We start from the raw sequence: 16,808 nt of genomic DNA, 5'->3' as shown, positions 1-16,808 counted from the left end.
CAACCGCATCATGCACGGTCAACCAATCCAAACCAAGAATAACATCAAATTCATCGAGCGGCAAAAGCATCAAGTCCACGGAAAGCAGGAACCTCGAATTACTAGGGGCATTTCTTACACACTTTGTCGACAAGCACGTAACGACCTAAGGGATTTGACACCGAATTACGAACTCGATGAGACTCAATAGGTAAAGTCTTCTTTGGATGCTAAGGTTTCGCATATATAAGAATGAGTAGAACCAGGTCAATCAAAGCAATCACATTAGTATCAAAGAGAGTGAAAGTACCGGTAATAACATCTGGCGAGGAAGCATCCTCACGTGGGCATATGGCATAAGTCCTAGTAGGAGCGCGAGCCTCGGATCTGGTCGTAGCATCTCTAGATCCTCTCTGACCACCACTAGCATTGCCCATATTTCTAGATGGTCTACCTCGAGCAGTGGTAGCGCCCGGTTTCCCACTCTGATCTACATTCTATTCAGACAACCTTGGGCAATCTTTAATGAAGTGGTCAACTGATCCGCACTTGTAACAGGAGCGGTCACGGAATCTACAACTTCCAGAATGCCATTTGCCACAATATTGGCACTCCGTTCTCTCTCGACGATCATTTCCACCACTGGCGATCGAAGTGACTCGTGTGGTCACAGGGGGTCGATCGCGATCTCGTCTAGAAAAGCTCGAAGTGTCTCTAGACCGGCCTAAGCCATCTCTAAATTTCTTTGATGACTGTGGGAAGGGCTTTCCCGAAGACCTCTTACGAAACTCCCTTGCTCCCACTTCAGCTTTTCTTTTCTCCATACTAAGCTCCTCAGCTTTGCATGCTCGCTCGACAAGAGCCACAAACTCTCGGATTTCCAAAATGCCAACATACGACTTTATATCATCATTGGTCCATCTTGAGCGTTTACATCACGACTTCGAAGAAATGCATTCTCGCGATACCTGGCTAAGCCTCACAAATTTTCGTTTATAGCCGGTAACCGACATGGAACCTTGTTTAAGTTCAAGAAATTCCTTCCGTTTTTGATCCATAAATCTCTGTGATATACTTTTTCGAAACTCGGTTTGGAAAAACTCCCAAGTTACTTGCTCTCGGGCACTGTGAAGTCGAGTACACCACCAATAGTAGGCGTAATCACGTAGCAAGGAGATAGTACACTTTAGGCATTCATCGGGTGTACAAGATAGCTCATCGAGTACCCGGATAGTGTTGTCCAACCAAAATTTAGCTTGCTCGGCATCGTTGTTATCCGTAGCTTTAAATTCAGTAGCCCCATGTTTTTGGATTCTGTCAACTGGGGGCTTATTAGACCTTATTTGGTCAGTTACCGGAGGCATTGTAGGTGTGGGGGTTGTATTAGTCGGGAATGGAGGTTGTGGAACAGCCGTGTTAGTTCGAATGTATTGGTTGAACCAATCATTCATCACGCTATAGAAAGCTTGCCTAGCCTCATCATTCGGATTGCTAGCAACAGGTTGAGAGTCATGGTATTTGTCCCTTGTGCGGGAGCAGCGCCACACTCTCCACATCATCAGCTATCGCTTTCGGTTGGGATCGGGATCCATTACTATAAATAAACACAAATTCAAGCGTCGAAATCACCACACTATCAAATAATCACATAAAATGGCATGTATAGCTAGACCCAAATGCATTACGGTAGTCCTAGAATCGACTAAACCGTAGCTCTGATACCAATAAAATTGTAACACCCCGTACCCGAGTCCGTTACCGGAATCGAACACAAGGTGCACACAAACTTGACTTAATCATTTTCACAGTCCATTTAAAATTTTCCAGACAAAAGTGGTTCTTTGCGTCCTGCCGCCTTAAAAATCATATCTTGAGTTTCAAAGCTCGAAAATTAGTTTCGTAATTTTTCCCTGAAATTAGACTCGTATGTCCATCCACAAATTTTTTTCTAGAATTTTTGGTCGGGCCAATTAGTATAGTTTATTAGTTAAAGTCTCCCCTGTTACAGGGATCGACTACACTGACCTTCGCGCATTATGACTTTGATATCTCCCTGTAAAGGGCTTCAATACTGATGTCGCTTGTTTCTATAGAAACTAGACTCAAAGAGGAATCTATACATATATGGAATGACTCTAATTATCTCTGGTTAATTTACAATGAATTTTCAAAGTCGGAACAGGGGATCCAGAAACCGTTCTATCCCTGTTTCACGAGAACTTTAATATCTCTTAACATATAACTCATATGACCGTTTCGTTTCGTCCATATGAAAGTAGATTCATCAAGGTTCATTTACATAATTTATTCACTATTTAATTCCATTCCTACTATTTTTAGTGATTTTTCACATCCACATCACTGCTGCTATCAGCATCTGTTTTCAAGGTAACCTTTACCTACTTCATAATTTCTTTGATTCAACTAGCCCTTTTAGCATACATGGCACAAGGAATGATCATGATTAACCATTCCAATGGCTAATCGTTTCCAAAAATTTCCATACCTCTTAATGAACAACATACAAAATGATTATGATACCATGCCAAAGTGTATATAAGCCATTTTCGCATGGCTATCAAATTTATACAAAATCAAAGGGTCTATGACCAACAAGCGAAAGAGTAGTCCTATACATGCCATTTCAAAGTTCAACCAAAATTTGTACCAAAAGGGGCTTTGATAGTGTGGATGACTTCGACTTGATGATCCCGAATCCGATAGCTAACGAGCAAAATCTATAAAGCAGAGAGCCAAAGCAGCGGGGTAAGCATTTTAATGCTTAGTAAGTCTCAAGTAATGAAATCAGCTTTGACTAAAGTATTACATTCACATAGCTAAATGAATCACTTTATTAATACACATTCTCATAATCATACTTACTTCACACTTCATCAACATATACACACAAGGTATCAACCTATCTAAGAGCCGAAAGTTCGTTAGTCGATTGAGCGAATACTATTTCAAAGCGGATCGACTTTTCCGATGCACATGTAAACATACCTTATCGTATGGGTTTTTCGAGCGTATTAATTGAATTTATTACAGCACCAAAACGCTCACCTTCAAACCGAGTCTCTTGAAATTTAGCGGATATAACCACAAGCACAATTGCCTTGGGTCTTAACCCGATTTGGTAACTTGCACAAATGCCTTGGTCTTAGCCGGATATAACAACTTCATACGAATGCCTTGGTCTTAGCGGATATAATCACTAGCATAAATGCCTTGGGACTTAGCGGGTATCATTCAAATGCTCATGTACACATATATCAATAATCACGACACATCCATATTTTATTCTCGTTACTAAGGCTCAAACACAAAACATTTATCAAACCTTTCCAATTTGGCTCAATAGCCACACACAAAGAGCATGATTTCAATTGACTTTATAACTTAGTCCCTACGCACATTGGTACTGTCGCCATAATATGACAAATCATTTCAATATAATTCAAGTAGGGTCGTTACTCGAAGACTTACCTCGGATGTTGTCGAGCGATTTCGACGGCTATTCGATCACTTTTTCCTTTCCCTTATCCAACTGTGGTCCTCTAAGCTCTTGAGCTAATTCACACAAATTTAACTTATTAAAATCTCATTATGATAGCTTATGGCGAATATGACAAGGAGTTTAAATGGTCATATGGCCATCCTTTAGCTCAAATACACAATGGTCATGCACAATTTTAATCACAACAAGCAATTCAATACAATTCATTCAAACATCAAAGTGAAGCTCAAGGTACTTAGCCCTTATATACATTAGACATTAGAGTCACATGTGTACGAAATCACGAATCGAATTCAACACATTAGTTAGTACTCTCCTTAGCGAATTTTCCAAGCCAAGAATAGGCATAAATATGCTTGCCTCTAACTGAATGCATGCACACCAACCCCCCTTCATGTGGCGAATATGCATGTCCATGTTGAGGCCAATTATACACTTAATACCACACAAAACAGCATACATTTTACTAACTAACGCATTCCATATTGTAACTCAATACGCATCCATCATTTATTTCATAATGAAACATCATCATATGCAAATATATACCTTGAGATAGTATATATGTCATACCAATACATCATGTGCAACATATATACATGTAGGTGCAAGGTAGAATCTCAAGTTGATTATAACTATCTCATATATTTTCATCATGGCGAATGCTTCTTCCACACCATTTACCTTCACAAAGCATGAATTTCATCATCCAACTTACAAGCTTACAATCTCATGAAGTTTAACCTCATAGTATCTATCAAACTCTCACTCATTAGCTTCTATCATAATCTCCAACAACACCACATAAACATATACTTCGTGGGTCTATGGTAGAACCAAGAAAGGAACTCATAGATATCAAGATGTAAGCAAACTACCATTATTTATCTAAGTTTAGCATGAAACACAACCATCACCCTTATTAATCTTTTATAGCGAAAACCATACTCACCCCACTTAATCAAATTTTAACATGGTTTTCAAAAATCACTTAATATCTCATCAACACAACATCAACACCAAGCAAGAATGATACATCCATGGCGAGTATCATCTCTATCACATAGCAAGATTTAGACCATGGGGCTAGGTAGAACTCAAGCTAGCAACTAAAACATGCATGCATCTCATGGAACATCATCAAACATACCTTAACTTAGATGCAAGTATGGTGAATATCTTCAACCTTTCTCCTTTCAAAGCGGCCAAGAAGAACCCAAGGATGAAGTTTTTTCTTTCTCTCTTTTCCTTCCTAGTTTACTAGCAAGAACATGAATGATGATCTCTTTTTTTTTTTCATTTCTTATTACTAACTTTTTATTTTATTGTTTCCTCCCATGATGCACCAACAAAACATGTCTATGACATGTTTTGCCCATAATCTTTGTCATGGCGGCCACTAGGCTTTAGTTTAGGAAATTTGACATGCAAACCCCTCATTTTGCATGCATGATCAACTAGTCATCACACATTTCCCTATCCTATTTTCAAAGTTTACTACTAGGTCATTTTTAGTGAAATTCACATTTAAAACCCTAAATCAAAACATCAAAAATGTCACACACGAATTAACACATATTATAGGCATCAAAATGAATATTAGATTATTTTTATGCCTCGGTTTGGTGGTTCCGAAACCACTTCCCGACTAGGGTCAATTTTGGGCTGTCATAGAAGAGAAATTTAATTTCATTGAGTACTCTTGATTCAAAAGGGTATAGATACACAGTTGAAAGTGGGGTTTTAAAGATTTCCAAAGGTTCCCTTGTTGTAATGAAAGGGCAAAGAAAAACTGTCAAGTTATAAATTTTGCAGGGTTCTACTGTTACTGGTGATGCAACTGTCACTTCCTCTTCCTTGTTAGGTGATGATATTACTAAACTTTGGCATATGCGCCTAGGGCATATGAGTGAGAATGACATGGTAGAATTGAGCAAAAGAGGACTTCTTGATGGGCAAGGAATTTGCAAACTAAATTTCTGTGAGCACTGTGTTTTTGGGAAGCAAAAGAGAGTTTGATTCACTAGAGGAATCCATAACATGAAAGGAACATTGGAGTATATTCATTCTGATCTATGGGGGGCCATCCAGAGTACCTTCAAGAGGTGGAGCTAATTATATACTAACCTTTATTGATGATTTTTCCAAAAAAGTTTGGGCATTCTTCCTGAAGCAGAAAAGCGATATGTTTTCTGCATTTAAGTCTTGGAAAATTATGATTGAAAAATAGACGGAAAAACAGATAAAATACCTCCGCACAGACAATAGCTTAAAGTTCTGTTCTGATGAGTTTAATAGATTGTGCAAGTCAGAAGGGATTGTGAGACATTTGACAGTTCGCCATACTCCACAACAAAATGGCGTTGCAGAACGAATGAACAGAACGATCATAGAGAAAGTTCGATGTATGTTGTCAAATGCCAACTTACCAAAGTCGTTTTAGGCGAGCGACCTCTCGCATGTTTTTGATCAATCGATCTCCATCATTGCCATTGAGAAAAGACTCCACAAGAGGTATGGTCTGGTAATCCTGCTAATTATTCTGATTTAAAGATTTTTGGGTGTCCTGCGTATGCTCATGTTGATATTGGAAAATTGGAACCGAGATTCATTAAATACGTTTTTCTTTGTTTTAAAGCTGGTGTAAAAGGGTATAAGTTATGGTGTCCTGAAAATAGAAAAGTTGTGATTAGCAGAGATGTTGTTTTTGATGAAACTGCTATGCTACCTAACTTATCTCTTAAAAACTCTTCCAATAAAGAAAATCAAATATAGGTGGAGCATCAAATTAATACAGAGTCAACTCCTCAAGCCAGTACAAAAATTGAGAATAGAGTTGCTTATTCACCGCAATACTCTATTACCAAAAACAGAACTAGAAGAGAAATTAAACCTCCAAAGAAGTATGCTTAGGCTGATCTAGTTGCTTATGCTTTAAATGTAGCTGAAGATATAGATGCAAATCAAGAGCCATCTAATTATTCTGAGGCGGTTAGCTATAAGACTCAAAAATATGGATGTTTGCTATGCAAGAGGAGATGGAATCACTCCACAAAAAGAGAACATGGGATCTTGTGATACTTCCTAAAGGTAAAAAGGTTGTTCATTGTAAATGGGTGTTTAAAAAGAAAGAAAGGACTCCAGATGTTGAAGAACCCAGATATAAAGCAAAGCTTGCTGTAAAGGGTTACAGTCAAATTCCAGGAGTGGACTCCACATATGTGTTCTCCCCAGTTGTTAAGCATAGTTCGATTTGAGCTTTGCTTGGTATTATGGCCATGCATGATTTGGAGCTTGAATAGTTAGATGTAAAAACTGCATTTTTGCATGGAGAACTTGAGGAGGATATTTACATGCAACAACCAGAGGGTTTTATAGCCTCAGAAAAAGAGGACTATGTTTGCTTTCTGAAAAAGTCCCTTTCTGATGCAAGCAGATCACCAAGACAATGGTACAAGAGGTTTGATTCCTTTATGACTTCTCATGATTTCAAAAGAAGTAGTTTTGACAGTTGTGTTTACTTTAAGAAAAACAGTGATGGTTCTTTTGTGTATCTACTTCTTTATGTTGATGACATGTTGATAGCATCAAAAGATAAAGGAGAGATAAGAAAGGTCAAAGCCCAACTAAGTAAAGAATTTGAGATGAAAGATTTAGGACCAGCAAAGAAGATACTTGGAATGAAGATTCTCAGAGATAGAAAAGCAAGTAAATTATACCTAAGTCAGAAGGGGTAGATTAATAAAGTTCTTTATAGGTTCAATATGTAGAGTGCTAAGCCTGTTAGTACTCCTTTAGCAGCCCATTTCAGACTTTCATCGGTTTTGTCTCTACAATCAGATGATGAGATTGAGTACATGTCACATGTTCCATACTTTAGTGCAGTGGGATCTCTCATGTATGCTATAGTTTGTTCATGTCCAGATTTATCATATGCAGTCAGTGCAGTTAGCAGATACATGGCGAATCTCGGTAAAGAACACTGGAAAGCAGTTCAACAGTTTGAAAAAACTAGAGATGGAGTCATTGGGTATGTTGATGCTGATTTTGTTGGAGACCTTGATAGAAGAAGATCACTCAAAGGTTATGTCTTTACAATCGGAGGTTGTGCAATCAGTTGAAAATCCACTTTGCAATCTACAGTCGCTTTGTCTACCACTGAAGCTGAGTACATGGCGATTACTGAGGCTTGTAAAGAAGCTATTTGGTTGAAGGGACTCTTTAGTGAACTCAATGAAGACCTTCAAACCAGCAAAGTATTTTGTGACAGTCAGAGTGCCATCTTTCTTACAAAAGATCAAATGTTTCATGAGAGAACAAAACACATTGATGTTCGGTATCATTTTGTTCGTGATATTATTGCTCGTGGTGATATTGTTGTGAGCAAAATTAGTACTCATGAAAATCCTGCAGATATATGACTAAGTCACTTCCTATAACCAAGTTTGAGCATTGCTTAGACTTGGTTGGTGTTTATTGTTGAAGTTAAACCCTTAAGGGGTTTTATAGAAGAGGTGGAGAACTTGTTCGTTGAGAGTTCGCGATGAAGAACTTGTTCATTGAGAATTCGTGTCAAGGTGGAGATTGTTAGAATTAAGTGACCCAAATCCTTATTTAAATAAAATACAGTGGTAAAATAAAATAAAAAAGAATCCATATACAATTACACTTCTTTTTTTTTTTTGAATAAGGTTTTTTAAACCTTATAAAATACCATCTATTTGATATTGATTAGAATAAGGTGTTTTAGTCTTACTAGAATATGGCTTTACAAGCCTATAAATAGACATAGTCTATTCCTCTTGTAAATAATTTTCGAATTCGACATAGTGAATTTTCTTCTCCTCTGCCCGTGGTTTTTTCCCGAAAGAGTTTCCATGTAAAAATCTGTGTGTTCTTTATTTTATTTTTTTTTCACAAGCACATTAGTGCTTTCCATTTAACACACTTGTGCTCTTTGTATCGCGCCTTAGTGTTCTCTGTTCATTAGTGCACCTCTGTATTTATTCCTTATATCTAGTATGTTCTATAAAATTCTACTATGGGCTAAGGGTATGAAATTGTAACACCCTAAACTCGACCTAGATGTTATGGTTGAATCTGTCGATGTCACATGGAATGGGATTTGAAAACGAGTTTGTCAAATTAAAACCGTTCCCGTTATTTAACCTTTATCTTAATTTGGAGTAAAATGCATATTCTTTGTTATGTCTAAAATCCTATCTTTTTAGCAGAAGCTTTGGAAACATTTATTTTTTTGGAAACCATTCGTGTTGAGAGAAACCTTTATTTTTAGCAAAAATCGAGTTTTTGCCGTCTAGCCGTAATAAAATCGTAAAGCAGTTAAAAATCCAAAATTCAAAACCAATCAGTCCAAAGTCCCAAAATGACACAATAAATACCCAAAAATAATGCAAATTCAAAAATTGAAATAAAGTAATACGAAATAGTGATGGTCACCTTCGAGTCCTCCGCCACACCGATCCGTCTAAGACTGGGGATTACCTGTACAGATTAAGAGAAAAAGGGTGAGTTTTGTAAACTCAGTGTGTAATCCCCACAGAAAACATGCATCTGATTACACATCGAATACAGATCAAATACTGATGCAGGCGAGCCCATTCTGATTTCATTTGGGCTTTAGCCCAATTTGATACAGTCTTAGATATAAATTAGGGAATTGGCCCATCTCAGGTACAATATGCGGTAACAGAAATAAAAAATCAAAATCCTACCCACCAGCTTCTACACACCATCTCCGACCATCCCTACACACCATATGGGGTTTAAAACACCCATACATCCCTACACTTCATGGTGTACCGAAATACGGCACATTATTAGAAATTTGCAACTGAGCTGCCAGATAACTGGCTTAAGAGCCTTTCAGAATACTTCTTCCAAATATCATCAACCCATACCGATGCAATACGACATATAAGAGATGTCATGCTATTATGCAGTTAATAGTCCATACATTCAGATCAGTATATATGCTCAATATAGAAATCAGTCAAACACATTACATATTTAGGAGTCTAAGTAATGCTTATCGACCCTGTAGTAGGTCCACAGTCGACTTGGGCGACCCGTGCAACCTTAGAGAACTTCTAAGAAAAATGGGCTTACACGCCCATGTGGCCAGCCTGTGTAGGCCCACACAGCCTAAGTCTGTTTAGCCCGTGTGTCGCACACGGCCCACCTGGCCATCACACGGCCGTGTCTTGCTCCCATGGCCTGGCCTCGCTAATTGATAAACCGTGATTTATACATATTTTAACCCCATGCTTAACGCATTTTATGGATGATTTTTCCTTAGAATTGGTGGATTTGATGCTCCTAATGCCTTAATTTCATGTTTTATACTTAGGTGAGCATAGGAGAGCGAAAGGAACGAGAAACGGGCCAAAAACGGAGAAAATGGGCCAACATACAAAATTAACACGGCCTAGACTTCCTTACATGGGCATACCACACGGCCGTGTCAATTTGGCAAAATCGAAGCACAACTCACACGAGTAGAACACACGCCCGTACCATTCTAACAGGCTCTAGCACGGCCTAAAGTAATCACACATGGATGTGTCATACGGGCGTGTCCTTACCGAGCTCAAGTTGAGTCCAATTTGGAAAAGGCCAATTTTGAGGGCTTTTAGGCATTCGAAAGCCTATAAATACAACCTAGAAGAAGAAAATAAGAGGAGGCACAGGGAGGAAGGAAACAATTACTTGAAGAAAGTCGATTGATCCATCTCAGTAGCCGGATTTATCATCAAGACTGAAGATCTCCTCTCAGTTTCCCTTCAGGAGTTTTGGGTTTTCTTTATGTTTTATATTCATTATTCTTCTGAGATGTTTTCATTTTTAGTTATGAACTAAATCCCCTAAATACCTAAGGGGAATGAAACCTAAGACGAATCTTGTTATTATTTTCTGAATTGTATGATAAATATTTAACTTGTTCTTAATTATGTGTTCTTAATTCTTCTTTTGATATCCCAGGATACTGATTCAAGATAAGCTCTTATTCAGAGGTGGAATAGACCCTGTATAAGAGTACATTTGTCATAATTAAGTGGAGTTGATTGCATGCCTAGGGATAGGGTGACAAGATTTTTCCAGATTAGGGTGAAACCTAATAAGGGGATCCATAGATCGAGTGAATGCAACCCTAGGGTGTTAATTAGAGAAATGTCTTAATTATTCAATCTAGGGATTAGACGTTATTAGTCTTGAATAGGGACAATAACATAACTTAGGGATCTCTACGGAACAAGTTAAATGAATAAATCGTCCGATTCGGAGTCAGAATAAAAAGTGAAGTCTAGGTGGATTCTTCCTTAGGTATTGTCTTAATTCAATCGTTTTTCCCAAAAGTAATATAATTAGTTAGTTAAAACAAAACCTTCTTATTCTTAGGCTAGATAATAAAAAGATAGTCATTACTAGTACTTTTAGTTCTTTTGGGTTCGACAATCTGGTCTTGCTAAAACTACACTATTGTTCGATAGGTACACTTACCTACATCGCGATAATAGTTAGTTTGAATTAATTATAAATTTATAAAACTTATTACACAAAATCACGCGATCAAGTTTTTGGCACCGTTGCCGGGGAACTAAGATATTAGGAAAACTCGATTTTTATTACTTTATCCATTTACTTTTACTGCAATTTAAATTTTTATTACTAATTTACTTTTCCTTTCTCTTGGCAGGTTCTTATAGTTTACGACTAGAAGAAACCCTTCAGGATCATTACTTTTTGATAGTGAGATCGATCGCACAGTTCGTAGAAACCAAAGAGAAATAAGGCGAAGCTTAAGATACACAGAGGAAGAGCAAGAGGACGATACTTCAACCACCACCGAGGAATGGCTAAAAATCAAGAAAACCTGATACCTCCTGCGATTGTTGTTAATCCAGTAAATCAGAATCCTGCTCTGCGTACTATGTATGATTATACTAAACCTTCTTTAACGGGAACTGAATCTAGCATAGTTAGACCTGCTATAGCTGCAAATAATTTTGAACTGAAACCTAACACAATTCAAATGATACAAGATTTTGTTCAGTTTGATGGTTTGCTGGATGAGGATCCAAATGCTCATTTAGTGAATTTCCTGGAATTCTGAAATACGTTTAAAATCAATGGCGTTTCTAATGATGCCATACGTATTTGGTTATTTCCAATTTCATTGATGAACAAGGCTAAACAATGGTTGAACTCGTTACCATGAGGATCAATCACTACTTGGGAACAAATGACCAGAATTTTTTTATTAAAATATTTTCCGCCTGCTAAAACAGCTAAATTATGTAATGATATTTCTTCTTTTGTGCAGATGGATTTAGAGACACTCTACGATGCATGGGAGAGATACAAGGATCTCTTGAGACGATGCCCTCACCATGAGTTACCACTCTGGTTACAGGTTCAAACCTTTCATAATGGCCTGAACTCTTCGACTCGACAAATGGTTGACGTAGCTACTGGTGGAACCATCAATAATAAAACACCTGAAGATGCTTATGAGTTTATAGAGGAGATGTCACTGAATAACTATCAATGACAAGTCATGAGGAAAAAGCCAACGAAAATAGTTGGTGTTTATAACATCAATTTGGTCACCATGCTCTCTAATCAGGTAGAACTCTTGAATAAGAAAATTGATGGTCTTCTTAGTTCTTCACAAGTTCACCCAGCAATGCAGCGCGAAGCAAGTGGAAGTGGATCAAATAGTTCAGAATACCAACCTTATGGCCACAACATTGAGAATGAGCAGTTAAATTACATGGGTAATAATCCTTAATCTCAAAACAATTCATATAGTAACACTTACAATGCAAGTTGGAGGAACCACCCAAATTTCTCATGGGGAGGCTAAGGAAATCAGAGACCACCTCCAGGCTACCAATAACCACCCTATCAAAAGAAAAGAAACCAAACCTTGAAGAGATGCTTACAAAGTTTATATCGGTTTTAGAAACTTGTTTTTAGAATACCGAGATAGCACTTAAGAATCAACAAGCATTAATCCAAGGCTCGAAACTCAGATAGACTAGCTGTCCAAACTAATTTCAGAAAGACCACTAGGAAGTTTACCTAGTAACACCAAATCAAAAGGGCATGTAAAAGTAGTTACAATAAGGAGTGAGAAAGTGTTAGCGGAATCTAAAAAGAAGCTAACACAAGAATCCGTGATAAGCGAAAGGGGGGAAGAAAAACCCGAAAATAGTGAAAAACCAGTGCCGAAGGAATATAAATCACCAGTTCCATACCCAGCAAAACTGAAAAAAGACCGTATTGATGCACAATTCGGTAAGTTTCTTTAACTTTTTAAGCAATTACATATCAACTTACCTTTTGTTGAAGCCATCTCGCAGATGCCTACATACGCAAAATTTTTGAAGGAGCTTTTAACAAATAAAAGGAAGTTCGAGGACTTATCTACAGTAGAACTCAACGAGGAGTGCTCAGCCATACTCCAAAACAAACTGCCAACCAAACTGAAAGATCCAGGAAGTTTTACTATCCCTTGCTTAATTGGTAGTTTGAATGTTGAGAAAGCACTAGCTGATTTAGGCGCTAGCATTAATTTGATGCCATATAAAATGTTCAAACAACTTGGTCTTGGAGAACCTAAACCCACTATGATGAGTATTCAATTAGTCGATAGATCTAATAAATATCCTAGGGATATTATAGAAGACGTACTTGTGACAGTAGATAAATTCATATTTCTTGTTGACTTTGTTGTGCTTGACATGGACGAAGATGTGGAAGTGCCTTTAATTTTAGGGCGCCTATTTTTAGCCACTGCTAGGGCTGTAATCGATGCGGGTGACGGTAAATTGGTACTTAGAGTAGGTGACGAGGAGGTTATCTTTAAAATTTAGGATGCTATGAGATTTTCTAGGGAACAGGATGATTCATGTTATTTTATTGACTCTATTGATCATACGACTCAAGAATCTTTTCAGGAAATTATACAGAAGGACACGACGAAACTGTATCTAACTCAAGAAGAGGAGACAGATGATGAACTTAATGAACATTCTTCAAGACAAGTAGAATATGAGGGCATTAAGATAAACGATGAACTTAAGCAAAAACTCTCTATTGAAGAGCCTCCCAAACTGGAACTTAAACAATTACCAAACCACTTGGAATACGCATTCATTGGAAATAATTCTACATTACCAGTTATTATTGCTTCTAACTTGCAACCCAAGGAGAAACAGGAATTAATCCAAGTATTAAAAGAACATAAAGATGTCATAGCTTGGAAAATTTTTGACATGAAAGGAATCAACCTTTCTTTTTGCACCCACAAAATTTTGATGGAAGATGAATACAAACCGCGTGTGCAAGCTCAAAGATGGCTGAACCCCAACATGAAGGAAGTTGTTAAAGCCGAGGTAATTAAACTTCTAGATGCTGGAATTATTTATCCTATTTCTGACAGTTCTTGGGTAAGTCCAGTGCAGGTTGTCCCTAAGAAAGGAGGCATGACAGTTGTGACCAACGAGAGGAATGAATTAATCCCAACAAGGACAGTCACAGGATGGAGAGTGTGCATTGACTACAGGAAACTGAATGATGCCACAAGAAAAGATCACTTCCCCTTGCCATTCATTGACCAAATGTTGGAAATATTATCTGGGCACATGTACTACTACTTTTTAGACAGACTCTCTGGCTACTTCCAAATCCCAATAGCTCCTGAAGATCGAGAAAAGACGACATTCACATGCCCATATGGTACGTTCACTTATCGTAGAATCCCTTTTGGATTATGTAATGCTCCTGCCACTTTTCAGTGCTGTATGATGGCTATCTTTGATGAACTCGTGGAAGATATCATGGAAGTATTTATGGATGATTTCTCGGTATTCGGTAACTCTTTCCATCTCTGCCTTAAAAATTTAAAATGAGTTCTAATAAGATGTGAGGAAATGAACCTTGTACTTAACTGGGAGAAATGTCACTTCATAGTTCAAGAAGGTATTATATTAGGGCATAAAATTTCTAGTAAAGGGATTAAAGTGGACAAATCTAAAATAGAAACAATAAAAAAATTACCCCTCCTAGTTCGGTTAAGGCTACTAGAAGCTTTTTAGGACATGCTGGTTTTTATAGAAGATTTATTAAGGATTTTTCTAAAATAGCTAAGCCTTTGACTAAATTGCTAGAAAAAGATATACCTTTTGATTTCAATCAGGAGTGTTTAGAAGCATTTAATACTTTAAAGGATAAATTAATTAATGCTCTAATCATAATTGCACCTGATTGGAACTTACCATTTGAATTAATGTATGATGCGAGTGATTTAGCAGTAGGTGCAATTTTGGGACAGCGAAGAGACAAGCATTTTCAACCTATCTATTATGCTAGCAAAACTTTGACAGCTACACAAGAGAATTATACTATTACGGAAAAAGAATTGCTGGCTGTGGTTTTTGCATTTGATAAATTTCGATCATATCTCATACTGTCTAAGGTTGTTGTTTACACTGACCATTCCGCCCTTCGCTACCTTTTAACTAAAATTGATGCAAAACCTCGACTCATTCGATGGATTCTCCTATTGCAGGAATTTGACTTGGAAATTCAGGATAAGAAAAGAGCTGAAAATCTTGCGGTTGATTATCTGTCTAGGCTTGAGAACTCCAATACCAAAGAACTTGATGAAGTTGAAATAAATGATTCGTTTCCTGAAAAACAATTTTTCATTGTATCTGACTTCGAGGTACCTTGGTTTGCAGACATTGCAAATTTTTTAGCCGCTAACATTATCGCAAAAGGGTTAACACACCAGCAAAAGAAGCGATTCTTTAATGATGTGAAAAACTACTTTTGAGACAACCCCTTTCTTTTTCGCAAAAGTGCAAATCAAGTCATTAGAAGATGTGTTACAAGATCAAAAACATTAAAAATATTGGGACATTGCCACTCAGGGCCAACTGGAGGACACTATAGTGGAACTAAGACTGCACATAAAATACTTGAATTAGGTTTTTATTGGCCCTCGTTATTCAAAGATGCTAACAGGTACGTTAATTCATATGACAAATGCCAACAGACAAGTAACATATCTAAACGTGATGAAATCCTTCAAATTGGTGGAAGCCCAAGCTCTACTTACTAATGATGCTAGAGTGGTAGTACGTTTCCTTAAGAAACTCTTCTCGGGATTTAGAACACCTAAAGCAATTATCAGTAAACTCTTAAGAAATATGGAGCTCATCATAGAACAGCCACCCTATACCATCTTCAAACTAATGGACAAGTTGAAGTGGCAAACCGAGAAATCAAACGGATCCTTGAAAAAATAGTAGAATCAAATAGAAAAGATTGGGCAATGAAAGTAAAGTAGATGATGCCTTATGGGCTTACAGAATTGCTTTTAAGACTCCTATAGGGACATCACCTTACAGACTTGCTTATGGAAAAAGTTGTCATCTACCATTCGAACTAGAGCATAAAGCTTTTTGGGCTATTAAATTTCTAAACCTTGATCCTGAACTTGCAGGAAAAAATAGGTTGATGCAGCTGAACGAGCTTGATGAATGGCAAGCCAATATATACGAAAACTCACGCCTATACAAGGAAGCAACAAAGAGGCACCATGACACTCGTTTAAAGCAACAGAAACAATTTGAAGTTGGAGATCTTGTCCTACTATACAGCTCAAAACTCAAATTGTTTCCTAGGAAACTTAGATCACGATGGTCAGGACTTTCGTAAATCAATCTATTATTCTATATGGCACAATAGAGGTAAGTCACCCATCACACGGTACTTTCAAAGTAAATGGACATCGTCTCAAACTTTATAATAGTGAGAATTATAAAGACGATGGAGAGGAGCTACAACTCCACAAACCGCCCTGAATAAATCAATAAGGAAACAGTCGAGCTTAGAGTATAAGCAAGCGCTTCTCGGGAGGCAACCCGAGGACTAACGGTTTTAAATTATTTAAATTGTAATTTTTAAAACATCTAGGTCACTAATAGAGTCTTTGAGCACAAGTTCCCAACTCCACACAGCCGATCACATGGCCGTGCTTCAGGCCGTGTGACAACCACGGACGGAAACACGGCCGTACGATACGGCCGTGCGAAAACAGGGTAAAAGTTATCTTTCCTAACATGGGATGCGATAAGTGGCCACGGATGTGCGACCTATCCTGTGTCAAATTTGTCAAATGAACATGGGCGTGCGACAAGCCCGTGTTTAGCACCTGTGGATAACACTGCCAAAATAACATGGGCGTGCGCAGAGCTACACGACCGTGGGAGAAGCG

At 37.7% G+C, this 16,808-nt stretch overlaps 1 non-coding gene across 1 annotated transcript; it reads right to left on the bottom strand.

Annotated features, from left to right (window-relative positions):
* Positions 1-11,810: 11,810 nt before the first annotated feature.
* On the bottom strand, positions 11,811-11,917 carry LOC128284665 (small nucleolar RNA R71). The gene has a single exon (XR_008275087.1). It is a non-coding gene; the product is annotated as a small nucleolar RNA R71 (small nucleolar RNA).
* Positions 11,918-16,808: the final 4,891 nt, after the last annotated feature.

The sequence above is a fragment of the Gossypium arboreum genome, chromosome 11, assembly GCF_025698485.1.
Source record: "Gossypium arboreum isolate Shixiya-1 chromosome 11, ASM2569848v2, whole genome shotgun sequence".
Taxonomy (NCBI): Eukaryota; Viridiplantae; Streptophyta; class Magnoliopsida; order Malvales; family Malvaceae; genus Gossypium; species Gossypium arboreum.
This window is presented reverse-complemented; position numbering and strand designations above follow the sequence as displayed.